At 35.8% G+C, this 12,929-nt stretch overlaps 1 protein-coding gene across 1 annotated transcript in view; it reads right to left on the reverse strand.

Annotated features, from left to right (window-relative positions):
- CTNNA3 (catenin alpha 3) overlaps positions 1-12,929 on the reverse strand; it is a 1,859,096-nt gene that overhangs the window by 420,992 nt on the left and 1,425,175 nt on the right. The window lies entirely within an intron of this gene.

Here is a 12,929-nt window from a genome sequence, read left to right on the forward strand (position 1 = left end):
CTACTAAGAATCAAGTAGATTTATTCCAGGTCTGTAAACCTGATTCAGCCTTCAAAAATCAATTACTATAATCCATCACATCAATAGGCTAAAGAAGAAAAATCACATGATAATATTAAAAGAAAAAGCATTTGACAAAATCCTATACCCACTCATAGTAAGAACTCTCAGCAAAGTAGGAGTAGAAGGGACCTTTCCCAACTTAATAAAGAACATCCACAAAATGCCTACAGTTAACACCATACTTAATGGAGACAAACTGGATCTCTTCCCACTAAGATCAGGAAGAAGGCAAGATGTCCACTCTCAACACTAGCAAATGTAATAAACAATAAAAGGAAATAAAAACCACTCAGACTTGGAAGGAAGATTAAAAATCTCTTTGTAGATGACACGACTGTCTATATAGAAAATAGCAAAGAATCAATTTAAAAAGTTCTGGAACTAACTAATGACAGCAAGCTTGTAGGATACAACTCAAGTCTTTTGATTTCTTATATACCAGCAATGAAAAACTAAAATTTGAAATTAAAAACACAATGCCATTAACATGAGCACCAAAAAAGAGATACTTAGTATAAATCTAAAAATAATATTTACAAGATCCATATGAAGAAACTTACAGAACTCTGATGAAAGAATTCAAAGAAGATCTACATAAATGGAGAGAGAGTTCCAGTGCCTAGATAGAACTCAGTATGGTCTAGATGTCAGTCTTTCCCAACTTGATGTACAATCAAGTTAATATTTAACACAATCCCTATCAAAATCCCAGCCAGGCATTTTGGGTATTTACCAATTGACCCTAAACTTAATATGGAAAAGCAAAAGACCCAGAATACTTGGTACGATATTGAAAGAAAATTAGAGGACTGACACTACCTGACTTCAAGACCTACTATAAAGCTACAGTAATCATGACAGCATTGTGTTTGTAAAAGAATATACATAAAGTAAATGAAACTGAAAAAGTGTCACATATCGAAAGACACTATGAAGACATGATAACTAAATGCAATGTGATATTCTGGAACAGAAAACAGACATTAGTAGAAAAACTGGTGAAATTTGAACAAAGTCTACAGTTGCCTTGCACCAATGCTAATTAATTAGTTTTGACAAATATACCATGATAATGTAAGATGTTAACTTTAAGGGAAACTGGTAGAAAGGTATGTGGGAACTTTACTATCTGTACTATCATTGAATCTCTTCTGTAAACACAAAATCATTTTAAAATAAATAGTTTAAAAAAAGATTCTAGGCCAAATGTCTCTCATGTACAAACATACAAAAGTCCTAATAAAATTTTAGCAAGGCAAAATTCATCATTACAAAAGAAAGCTGCTATTCCATGCCCAAATTAGATCCATTTCAGGAATACAAGATTATTTTAACATTAAGTAACCTATTAATTTTCTAATTCATCTTATTTACAGATTAAAAGGGAAATTAGATATAAGCTTCTCAACAGATAGAAATCAAGTAGGAATTTGTGGTATAATTTCTTACCCAAACTAGGAATAAAAGGGAACATCTTTAATTTGACATAGCACATTCACAAAAATTTATCACAAACGTGATATTCAAATGTAAAATGTTACAAGCCTTATTTTAAAATAGGATAATAGCAACAAGGATAAACACTAACAACACTTCTCTTTAGCGTTGCCTTGGTTATTGTAACCAGCACATTAATTAAAAGCATAAAGATGAAAAAAGAAATAAAAAAATGGACAAACTACAACAAATTCAGAGCAAAGGTTAAGAGTAAACAGTGTATTCTGGAAGAAAAAAAAAACAATAGTTATGAAAATTTTCCTTACCAGTTATCATGGCATTTTAAATTTCGAATAATTAAGATGCACAGTAAAATAATAGAGACAGACATATAGACTATTGGAACAAAAGACAAATTTTTACACAGACAATGCATTTATATTTGATTATGTATCTGACTCTGTACATCTTTACGGGTAAAAAAACTTTCTTATTTAAACAATTATTATTAAAAAGTTTTTATATAAATGGTTAGGCATATGAAGTGAATAAAAATAAAAGTCTTATCTCAATATATGAAAAAATGCAAATGGTTAAGATCTTAAATGAGAAAGGCAAATTTATTTATTTACTTATTTAGAGATGGAGTCTCACTCTGTCACCCAGGCTGGAGTGTAGTGGCACGATCTCAGCTCACTGCAACCTCCCATCCTCGGGTTCAAGTGATTTGCCACCACGCCTGGCTAATTTTTTGTATTTTTAGTAGAGACGGGGTTTCACCGTGTTAGCCAGGATGGTCTTGATCTCCTGACCTCGTGATCTGCCCGCCTCGGCCTCCCAAAGTGCTAGGATTATAGATGTGAGCCACCGCGCCTGGCAAAACTTGAAAACTTTAAAGGGCAATGTAGATGAATATTTTTAAGTCCTCAGTAGAGTGAAGGATATAAAACCACAAACCTTGAAATTTTCTTTATCAATAACATTATAAAGAAAATGAAAATGAAATCTAAACTAAGAAAAGATGAAATATATACAACCCATAGTATCCACAAAAATAAAAACAACCCCAAAGAAAAATGGATCAATGTTGAATCGCTATTTCAAAGAAATGAAAAAAAAGAGATAGGACAAACATATGGGGGGAAAGAAGCTCAATCTCATAGGGAATTGAGGAATGCAAATTGAAAACATGATATCATTTAGATATATCTCATTTACACATTGGCCAACAATTCAAAAAATCTAAGTCTATAGAAGATTGTTAAACATCTGAACTCCTCCTTCTCTCCTCGCTGGAGTAGGAAATCAGAAAACTTTTTGGAAACAATTTGGTATGACCTCATAAATCTGAACAGTCACAGAACCTACGGCCCTGTCCTTCAGTCCCAAGCATGTATCCTAGAAAGCTTTTGCAACAGATGCACCAGAATTAAATTGTTCATAGTAGCTTTGTACATAACAGAAGAAAGAGAAAAAGAGGATGAGCAGGAGCAAAGATATGCACTAATAATCCATACGCTCATCGGTAGTACAATAAATATATTTTGATACATTTATATAATGGGGTAAAGCATCTGTATCTTGAAAACAAAATGTGGAGAAAGCAAGTTGAAGAGGATTAAAAAAATAAAATTTGATCCTACAATGCAACAATATAATACTCAAGAGTGTCCACCCACACCACTCACATATAAACCATACACACACATCTAAGTATTATGTTGTATTGAGTGTGTAACAAAAGTATAGGAACAGGTATAAAAATGAGCAATACAAATTTCAGAACAGTGATTAAGTAAGAGTGGGGAGAGAGGGCCGTGTGGTAAGGTTAAGCACATAGATATTTACTTGATTTATTTTTAGTAGTAGTATTTTAAGTACATATATGTTATATTTACTCTTGTATTTGATATATATTTCCTAGTTTTCAAAGGTTCAAAACAAAAAATTTCAGTCATATGAACTTTTGTGGTTCTGGCTCCTCTCCCTTCTGGCTCTCCCTAGTGGCACACACAACTTCTCATGCCTGCCTTTCACTTGCAGGCTCACCCTCAGCCCCCTCTAACCTCCACTATATAAAAGCCCTGATTTAGGCTAGCCAAGTTAATTTCTCTTGCTTCCACCCAAGAATCTCTTCTGAAACGCAACATAAACATAATCTTTCCAACTTAGAATGACAAAAACTATCTCCCTATGTATTTATTAGTTGTATTACTTTTGTTTCATTAATTGTAGTTTTATTGATTTTAGATCATATGCACACACATATCATGTTTGAGCTTCTTTTGCTGATTTCTATAAAAGAATTTGTACAAAATAGTGTTGATAATAATGTATCCAACATATAGGGACACATGAAAAACTGAAGAGTAATGAAAAAAAGGTGACGCAAACAGTCAACCCTGTTTTCTCAAGTGGACTCTGCATTTGGCTCATTATTCAATCTTTAATCCTGTGTTGCCTTTCTTCCACCATCCTGATTCAAAATACCCTTAAGCAAAATATAATTAGCACAAGGAGTCAACTGACAGAAAGTAAACATACATGATTTTAAATTCTGATGGTACCTTATACTTTTCTAGGTGCTTTCATGGTGAAGTCTTCCTGTTCATGAAATAGACAGTTTAGGTATTGCCTGTTTTACAAATAAGGAAGTCAAGGTCCAGGTAGGTTAAAAGATTCATCTGAGGTTATAGAGCAATTATCAATGACAACTCTGACACTAATGCTACAAATTCAGAGAGGATTGTTTTATTCCTTTAAAGGGAAAATGTATATAAAGTCCTTGTTACAATGGTGGACACATAGTTAAGTACTTAATAAAGGCAAATTCTCTCTCTCCTATCCCTTGCACTTTGCCTTGCTTATCAATTCCATGCAGCTGATTATTCTGGGCTATAAATCTAAAGTCTCAGCAAGAATGTTGCGTGAACAGTTATCCGAAGTCACATAGTGGCTTTTCCTATCCTGACCCAACTAAATGTATTTTGCCAATATGTCGCTTATTAATTATTACTACACAAAGATTATCACATAATCCCACATTCCAAGCAAATAATAAAAACTGTCACATACCTAAAGGGTTAGAAAAAAAATCCAGATTTTAAGCAATACATAGACACAGTGTCCAGATACTTAACTAAATTTTTTGAAGGTTCCATCTGTAGTCACAGATAGTGGACAGACCACAAAACTGGCCATCAGCCACCTAGATTTTGTGTTCCGTAGTTTGACTTTCAGCAAATCACGTAACTTCCCTGAGTCTCAGCCTCCTCATCTAAAGACAGACAGTTTAACTAGATATTCAATAAGGTCCTTCCCTGTTCTGAGTCTTCTTTTATTTTTTTAACTGCCATCAATTTACAGTATCTTAGTGTTACTGACAATATAGAAAGCCAAATGACAGCTTCAACGCTGGTGTTTCTCAATAATGCACTTTATGCTATAGCACAGAAGGGCTTAGTGAATCGGTGATGGTGCCAAAATTAGAATTTATGGCTGTGCCTAATCTATTGTTTTGCTAGTAAGCCATGCTGCCTCATACTGCCTCCGCTTAACAATAAAACAAGATTTAAAGGGCAAAACTGTATGATTTCATACTGGCATATGCAAGGGTAAAATTGAAAGACGGTACTATAAAATCATCTCACCATAACGACCATCGAGTACTTACACTCTGCAAAAAATGTGTACTTGTCCGCCCTTGCCAGACAGATAGCAATATTTGGTTCAAAGGATTATAGTGGAGTTAAAAAAAAAAAAGAATTAAAGACTGGTTTTCTGTATGTCTGAAAGCTTTGCATACAAAAGTACATCATGGAACGACACTCACTGGAAAAAGAACAATTATACTTCTAAAAGTAAGAGATTTAATAAGCAAAGAGCTTAAAACTAGGCTGAAAGAAAAGTTAATTGAAGTCTAACTCATCTCTTTCTGGACCCTAAATTACTAACAACAAAAAAATTAGCTAACAGTTAGTGAGCCTGCATGTCAGGCACAACGGCAAGCATTTTTTATGTATTAATTCACTTAATCCTCACAAGAGACCTCTGAATTAGATACTACTAATATTCCCAGTTTATAGATGAAGACACAGAGATTTGAAGTTATATAACTAGTACAGAGCAGAACAGGAAGCAAGAATAGTTTCTGTTAAACATGTAACCTTCTTCCTGTATGTAAAATGGCCATGTTAATAATTTTTACATGTGATTTTCATGTATTCATAAAGGAGTACATGTTGAAGTCTGCACTCTTTAATGATGTAAAATAAAAATTATTAAGAACTAAAAATAAGTTTTATCATTATAGTATCTGGAAAATGTTACATATCATTTGCATGTGTGACATTAACTATTTTAAATAAAGGTATATTGAAACTTAAAAAATTGGACTTGTTCCACAAACATGAACAAGTCAATTTTTAGTCATGATTCTAAAGATGCTTTTATGTGATATTGTAACTTGATAGAATATGTAAGTGTCTCCAGTTATCTTTAACACTTCTAATTATTCAGAGAGATGACATAGTATCTTCTGATAAATTCTGATTTTCTATTTTCCCACTAGCTGTTTTTTTAAATTGACAAACTCCAAATTTTAATTTGATTTAGGATGAGAATAAATGAAAATGGTTGATTCTCATTTGCAAACTGTGACACTGGTTATGAATTTCATAAAAATCAAAAGTATTGCATTTTATTGATCTAAAGACTTAAGTTTCATTTTTAGTTTATTTCCTGATAATTCATTTTTTGACATTGTCTAAAACATATCCTTTGCAAATACACAAATAGAGAACATTAGTTTCTTAAATAAGGTTTACTAACTGAGACTGAACTTCCTTGTCAAATGTGCCAAGAAATGCAGGCTGCTGCTCAGCTCCATTAAGCAGCCACTCTCTGCTGGTTTAAATGTTTTCCAGAGTGGGCACTAGTGCCTGAGGCATACCTGGAAGAGAGGTTGACAGGGTTGCCATACTGCCACCCTAATTTGCAAGACCGAAGTCTCATTTGAGCAGGGTTTTCACTGAAGCATAATGTCTAAAACATATCTTTGTTTATACTGTAGGTGGCAGGATTTTTATGCTTTAAACATTTTGCTATAACCCTGCATTTTCTTGCAAATGAAAATTTAAGGTGCCATCAGATAACATTTTATGAAAATATTTGTATGGTTCCAGAAAAAATAGCCAGGCCCTGAAGGTGGGTGCCTTTCATTCTTGGTATTGCTCATAAATTAATATACATTGTTTGATATAATCATATTTCACATTTGGTTTAACTTTTTCTCTTTGTTCTGCAAATTCGATATTTTTCTAAATTTTGAGATTCAATAAATTAAAAGCATTAAATATTGAAACTTAAAAACAAAATTCACTCCTGTTTAAGATTTGAAAATGGGTATATCTGCTTTGAATTCCATATGCCAAACGGCTTTATTTCAGACTTTTGAGTAAGGAATATAAATTCCTGAAAGATGGTATCATTTTTAGCCATTAATATCTGAAAAAGCAATTTATAAACAAAAACAAAAACTTACCAATTCTTTGCAAGCTTATGGAATTCTGAATCAATCTTTTTATTTTGGCTTCTGGTAGTACAAAATATTTCCATTCACATTTGATATACTTACATATATTTTAAATCATCACTATTTTTTCATAATATATGAAAACATTTTTATCATGTCTTTTTAAAAGCAAATTATGTCAGTGAAGACAATTTCCTTGGCTAACCCTTGTACAGGCTAATTTGCTTATATTATAAAGATCTATACAAATTCATGTTTTATTATATATTTCAAAGCTCTAAAATGAAATTAATCAGGGTGACTTGAAGTTCATCAGGATACCTTAGCTGCTTCTTAAATTGAAGTTGACATATGCTCTTCCTTAATATCTGTTTCTTACTCTACCTAAGGGAAATGGCAAATTATCTAAAAGTTAACTCAAATTGCTTAATATGCTATTTCAGTCTTTGCATTTCTTCTACTTGGCTCATACTCTCAACTAATTCAAAAAAGAGTTCTCTATACAAATTCCTACATTTACCAACAGTAAAATGGCTATCACCCACATCTACTTAAGATGAACCACTACTGATCTATTTTGTACAAATGTGTTTATGCAGGCATTTTAGAGGAAATTTTATCTCTCTTTAGGTAAAGTTTATGAACCTTTCTCAGTAAAAACCATGAGACCTAGAACTATATATATTCTGCTCTTATTTGAAATGCTTCATGAGGTTTTTCACCAAAAGTTTACCTCAGTGTTTGAAATCATTATGTGCCTTCATAACACTTACACACACAGACATACACACAAATAGACCCTTCTAATAACACCTTTTGTTTTTCGTCTCTGGAGCTCAAAATTCTATCATTAAGGTGAGATTCCGGGCCGGGTGCAGTGGCTCACGCCTGTAATCCCAGCAGTTTGGGAGGCCAAGGCGGGCAGATCACGAGGTCAGGAGATCAAGACTATCCTGGCTAACACGGTGAAACCCCATCTACCAAAAATACAAAAAAATTAGCCGGGCGCGGTGGAGGGCACCTGTAGTCCCAGCTGGGAGGCTGAGGCAGGAGAATGGTGTGAACCCAGGAGGTGGAGCTTGCAGTGAGTCGAGATCGTGCCACTGCACTCCAGCCTGGGAGGCAGAGTGAGACTCCGTCTCAAAAAAAAAAAAAAAAAAAAAAAGGTTAGATTCCAACCTTATATAGATAGGGAAATGAGGGACAAAAAATGATATCTTTGACCAAGTGCGGTGGCTCACGCCTGTAATCCCAACACTTTGGGAGGCTGAGGTGGGTGGATCAGGAAGTCAGGAGTTCGAGACCAGCCCGGCCAACATGGTGAAACCCCGTCTCTACCAAAGATACAAAAAATAAATAAATAAATAAATAAATAAAAATGAAAATAAAAATAAAATTAGCTAGGTGTGGTGGTGTGAGCCTGTAATCCCAGCTACTCGGGAGGCTGAGGCAGGAGAATCACTTGAACCTGGGAGGTTGCAGTGAGCTGAGATCACACCACTGCACTCCAGCCTGAGCGACACGGTGAGACTCCATCTCAAAAAAAAAAGAAAAAAAAAGGCAAAAAATAATATTCTCAATGGCCTTTCTTAGAATAATTTTTACATTTTTTTCTTGCAAACATCAGATATTAAGCCTTTGGTGCTATCTTTCATGACTTTACCATTTTCTAGTCTGCAACATATTTACATAGTAAACTGTGATTTTGACATAGAGATATGCGTCACCTTTAACAGAAAAGAAGAAATCCGAAGCCCACAGAGGTTGATTTATCTGACATCATACGGACAAAGCCTAGCTCTCCTAATTCTAAATTTAGTTCAGTACCCCACCATCCATTTCTGCACCCTAAACTATTTCTATTAAATTGCCTTTATTTGGGCAATAATAGATGATAATTTGTCTGGAAAACTGGGTACATTCCATCAAGTGTGTCTTTAAATTTGGCCTCTATTCCTTGGAAATCTATGCTATGCTAAATTCAGTTTCTAGAATGTTTTATTCTGTGTTCATCATGCCTGAAGAGGGTAACATAAAAAAGCAAATATTTATTTCCCATTGTTCTAGGCCATATTCCAGTTGAGCGATAATATTGGCTTATATATAACTTTTTTTTTTTTTTCAGGCGGAGTCTGGCTCTGTCTCCCAGGCTGAAGTGCAGTGGCATGATCTCAACTCACTGCAAGCTCCGCCTCCTGGGTTCACGCCATTCTCCTGCCTCAGCCTCCCAAGTAGCTGGGACTACAGGCACCCACCACCACGCCTGACTAATTTTTTGTATTTTTAGTAGAGACGGAGTTTCATCATGTTAGCCAGGATGGTCTCGATCTCCTGACCTCGTGATCCGCCCGCTTCGGCCTCCCAAAGTGCTGGGATTACAGGTGTGAGTATATATAACTTCTACTTTTGGAAGTTGAATTAATTCACTTTTTCCTAGATTGTTGTCCTAAATGCAATAATGCTCCACATTCTATCACAGTGTAGGTGCAGTGTATCCCAGAATCACCAGAAAAAGGTAACTATATGCCCATCTGATGTGGAATACTTGAGGCATATATATCCAAAGAAGGCTGATGCTCTACAGATCTTGGAGAGCACATCACTAATCAGGAACCAAGTATCCAAACACATAGATAGCTACCTTCAAAATTGTCTTGGTTAAAAGAATGACAGAAATCAGAAAGTTTGTTGCTCTTATGGTCATTTTAGGTTTTCAGCATTTTTTTCCTATGGCAAGTTGCACTAGCTAAAAGTGGCATAGAGTTAGAGAGAACCACACCCAGGTGTAAGGCAAAGCTGAATAGCTGAGCTCCTGAAGCCTTTGTGGCTAAACTTTTCATTTTTAAGACATAGTAGTCAGTACAGGAATCAGAAGGTGAAAGCATCTGCAGCTATCAGCTTATACAGAGTACATGACAGCGATCCAAACAGCCACAAGAATAAGCAGTCCTAACAGTAGCATGGTGCTTTATTTCACTTAGTACAGTGACAGGGCCTTGACCCGTAAGCTCCAGCAGAACCCCACCGAGTTTGATGTGTATTCAACCTGCAACGGTGACATACAGCAATACATTAGGCACACAGTAATGCCAGCAGTTTTAATATTAGACTCGGAAAGATACCACAACTAAACATTTCTACATGGGGCTCCTGTATGCATAGAACTCTTGCATATGGAAAAGGAATATGGGAAAATAATTTTTTTATGTTGTTCCCTGATAGTTACTCTCCTGGGGAATTTCAGGGTCCTGAGTTTTAACTTCTCCCATCTCCTGACCCTTACGTAGATGATAAGACTTTTTAAAAGTCAGATTCTATCTTCTAAATGTTGGATTTTGGTAGATGACTTGCTACTTAAATAATAGAAGGTAAAGTACAGCTACATATAGTTTAATGTTATAATTATGTAAAACTTACAACTAAACAAAGCTGCTACGTATCACTATTAAGGGTATGCCTAAGAGCTTTTGTAATTATAATAATTAGCCACATATAGGCTATTTTAGTAATTGTTATAATTATTTTTATCTAATTAATTGAAATAGATTTTTCTCATTTTTTAGTACTCTAGTATCTAAAAAGTGTCTGCTTAATATTCATGACACACTCTCCCGACCAACTTGCTTGTGTGGCTGGTCTCCTTTCCCACCTCCCAGTCCCATTCAGTTAAAGGCAAAGTTTCCGAATCCTAAAATTTTCTACATCTCACTATGTAGTTAGGCCTGGGGTAGCTATCAGGTACATGCCTAACTTGCCTGCAACAATCTTTCTTAGAAATTTTTGAGCAGTGTTTTTAGCTGCTTCATGATTCCTTTCCCAATCTACAAATGTGTGTTTGTGTGTGTGTATGTGTGTGTTGTGTTGTGTGTGTGTGTAAATACATTGAGGGGGAGTATATATGAAGGCTGTCAAAACAATCAGAGGGTTATAAACCTTAGAAACTCTGAGTCCATGGATTGTAGATTTGTTTTTTTTTTTTTTTTTTAGACAGAGTCTCATTCTGTCACCAGGTTGGAGTACAATGGCATGATATCAACTCACTGCAATCTCCGCCTCCTGGATTCAAGAGATTCCCCTGCCTCTGCTTCCTGAGTAGCTGGGACTACAGGCATGCATCATCAGGCCCGGCTAACTTTCTGTATTTTAGTAAAGACAGGGTTGCACCATATTGGCCAGGATGATCTCAATCTCCTGACCTCGTGATACACCCACCTCATCCTCCCAAAGTGCTGGGATTACAGGCGTGAGGAGCCACAGTGCCCGGTGGGATTGCAGATTCTTTAAACCATCACCAATTGTTAGACAGAAGAAAGAAGGGGAAAGAGCTAATGTTACAGGTGGGAAGAGGTGAGGAGGGAGCTCAAACACATTACCTGCTGAAATTCTTAGACACAAGCCTTGACCATGATAAACTTTAAAATGAAATCACACAAATCATAACTTCACCATCACCGGATGAAGAAAAAGGAAGAGAGTCTAGATTGAGAAGAAAGAGAGTGTATCTTCCCCCTTCCTTATTTAAAACAATAAAACCTATCATTTACGGAGCACGTCCTATGGGCTGGACATTCCCATAAAACTCTGCATGGCATATAGCCTTTAGTTCTGACGAAAAGTCCTATGATGTGGGTATTATTATCTTTGAAGCTCAAATAAGGTTAAAACCAGTACCAAGACAGATAGCTAGTAAGTGATCAGTCTGGATGATTCTTTTGCCTAAGATTTGCTTCTGTTTCACAGTGTTTGGGGGAGGATTAAATGAGAGTTTCCAGTGAATTACCAACTCTTCACCATGGTTTGTCCACTTTGCCAATATCATCTTCCTTTTATTCAAGTAGGCTGCAATTGCATTAACTTTGTTTTCAGACTCTAAAGCTGAGAGACAAAACACTGTGTTCCCAAGGCCTTTGCTGCTGTTGATCCTCTGCCTAGAGTTCTCTTCTCCCAGCATGTACAGTGTCTGGCTCCTTCTCCTCTTAACTCTCATCCTAAATGTCATCCACTCTGAGAGGCCTTCTCTGACCACGTATCTATAGTTCCTACAACTGTTTGCATGAGTAGTGACTTCTTTACTTGATTACTTGTTATTTGTCTTTCTCTCAAGCCTTGGGCTGTGAGGGTAGGTGTATATCTCCAGCAATTGCCACGACAATGACATAAAGACACTCAACATATAAGTGAATGAATACATGCAGTAAAGCGTAAGAGCCTGATTCAGAGCCTGGTACACATTTCACTCATTACATCTTAAACTCCTCCATTCTCTAATAGCTACAAGAAGGCAAACAGGTCAGAGAAATAATGAATACTCAAATATTTCCCTTGTCTACAAGGTGTATTTGGTAAAATGGGAGGCCCTCAGATTTCTTTGCTCTATTTTAATTCCTGAGTATGAGACATACAAACTGTCTCATCCTCCCTGGCCCAGAAACTTCAGGTCTAACAGAGAATTAAAGCAAAAATAAATATACTCATACATACATACATAGGATTACCAGTGTATGCAGGCTACTTAGCCTTCACCAGTCATAGGAAACATCTCAGCAGGGGCCCCTGTTCCATCATAGCTCACATGTTCTTCCCCGGGAGCTGCACGGATAACATGAATGAGTGAAGCTGGCCCAGGGACAGCATTGAGCACAAGACTAGATGTCCTAGATAAAGAATGCAGCTCCACCCCAGCTTTAGCTAATTCATAAGTGATGATGCCATGATGAAATAAGGCCCAAGATTGCCAAATGTATCTTTTTTAAAAAAGGCTAGAAATTAGATTTGCATATAAAAGCTTTCTAATTATAGGTAGCAAAAATTAATTTAAAAATTTTAAAATATCATGTGTGGAAAACATCTGTGTGATTATGCTCTCATTGACCATCAGTTCCTAATTATCATGATC

Source organism: Hylobates moloch, unplaced genomic scaffold, assembly GCF_009828535.3.
Source record: "Hylobates moloch isolate HMO894 unplaced genomic scaffold, HMol_V3 SCAFFOLD_3, whole genome shotgun sequence".
NCBI lineage: Eukaryota > Metazoa > Chordata > Mammalia > Primates > Hylobatidae > Hylobates > Hylobates moloch.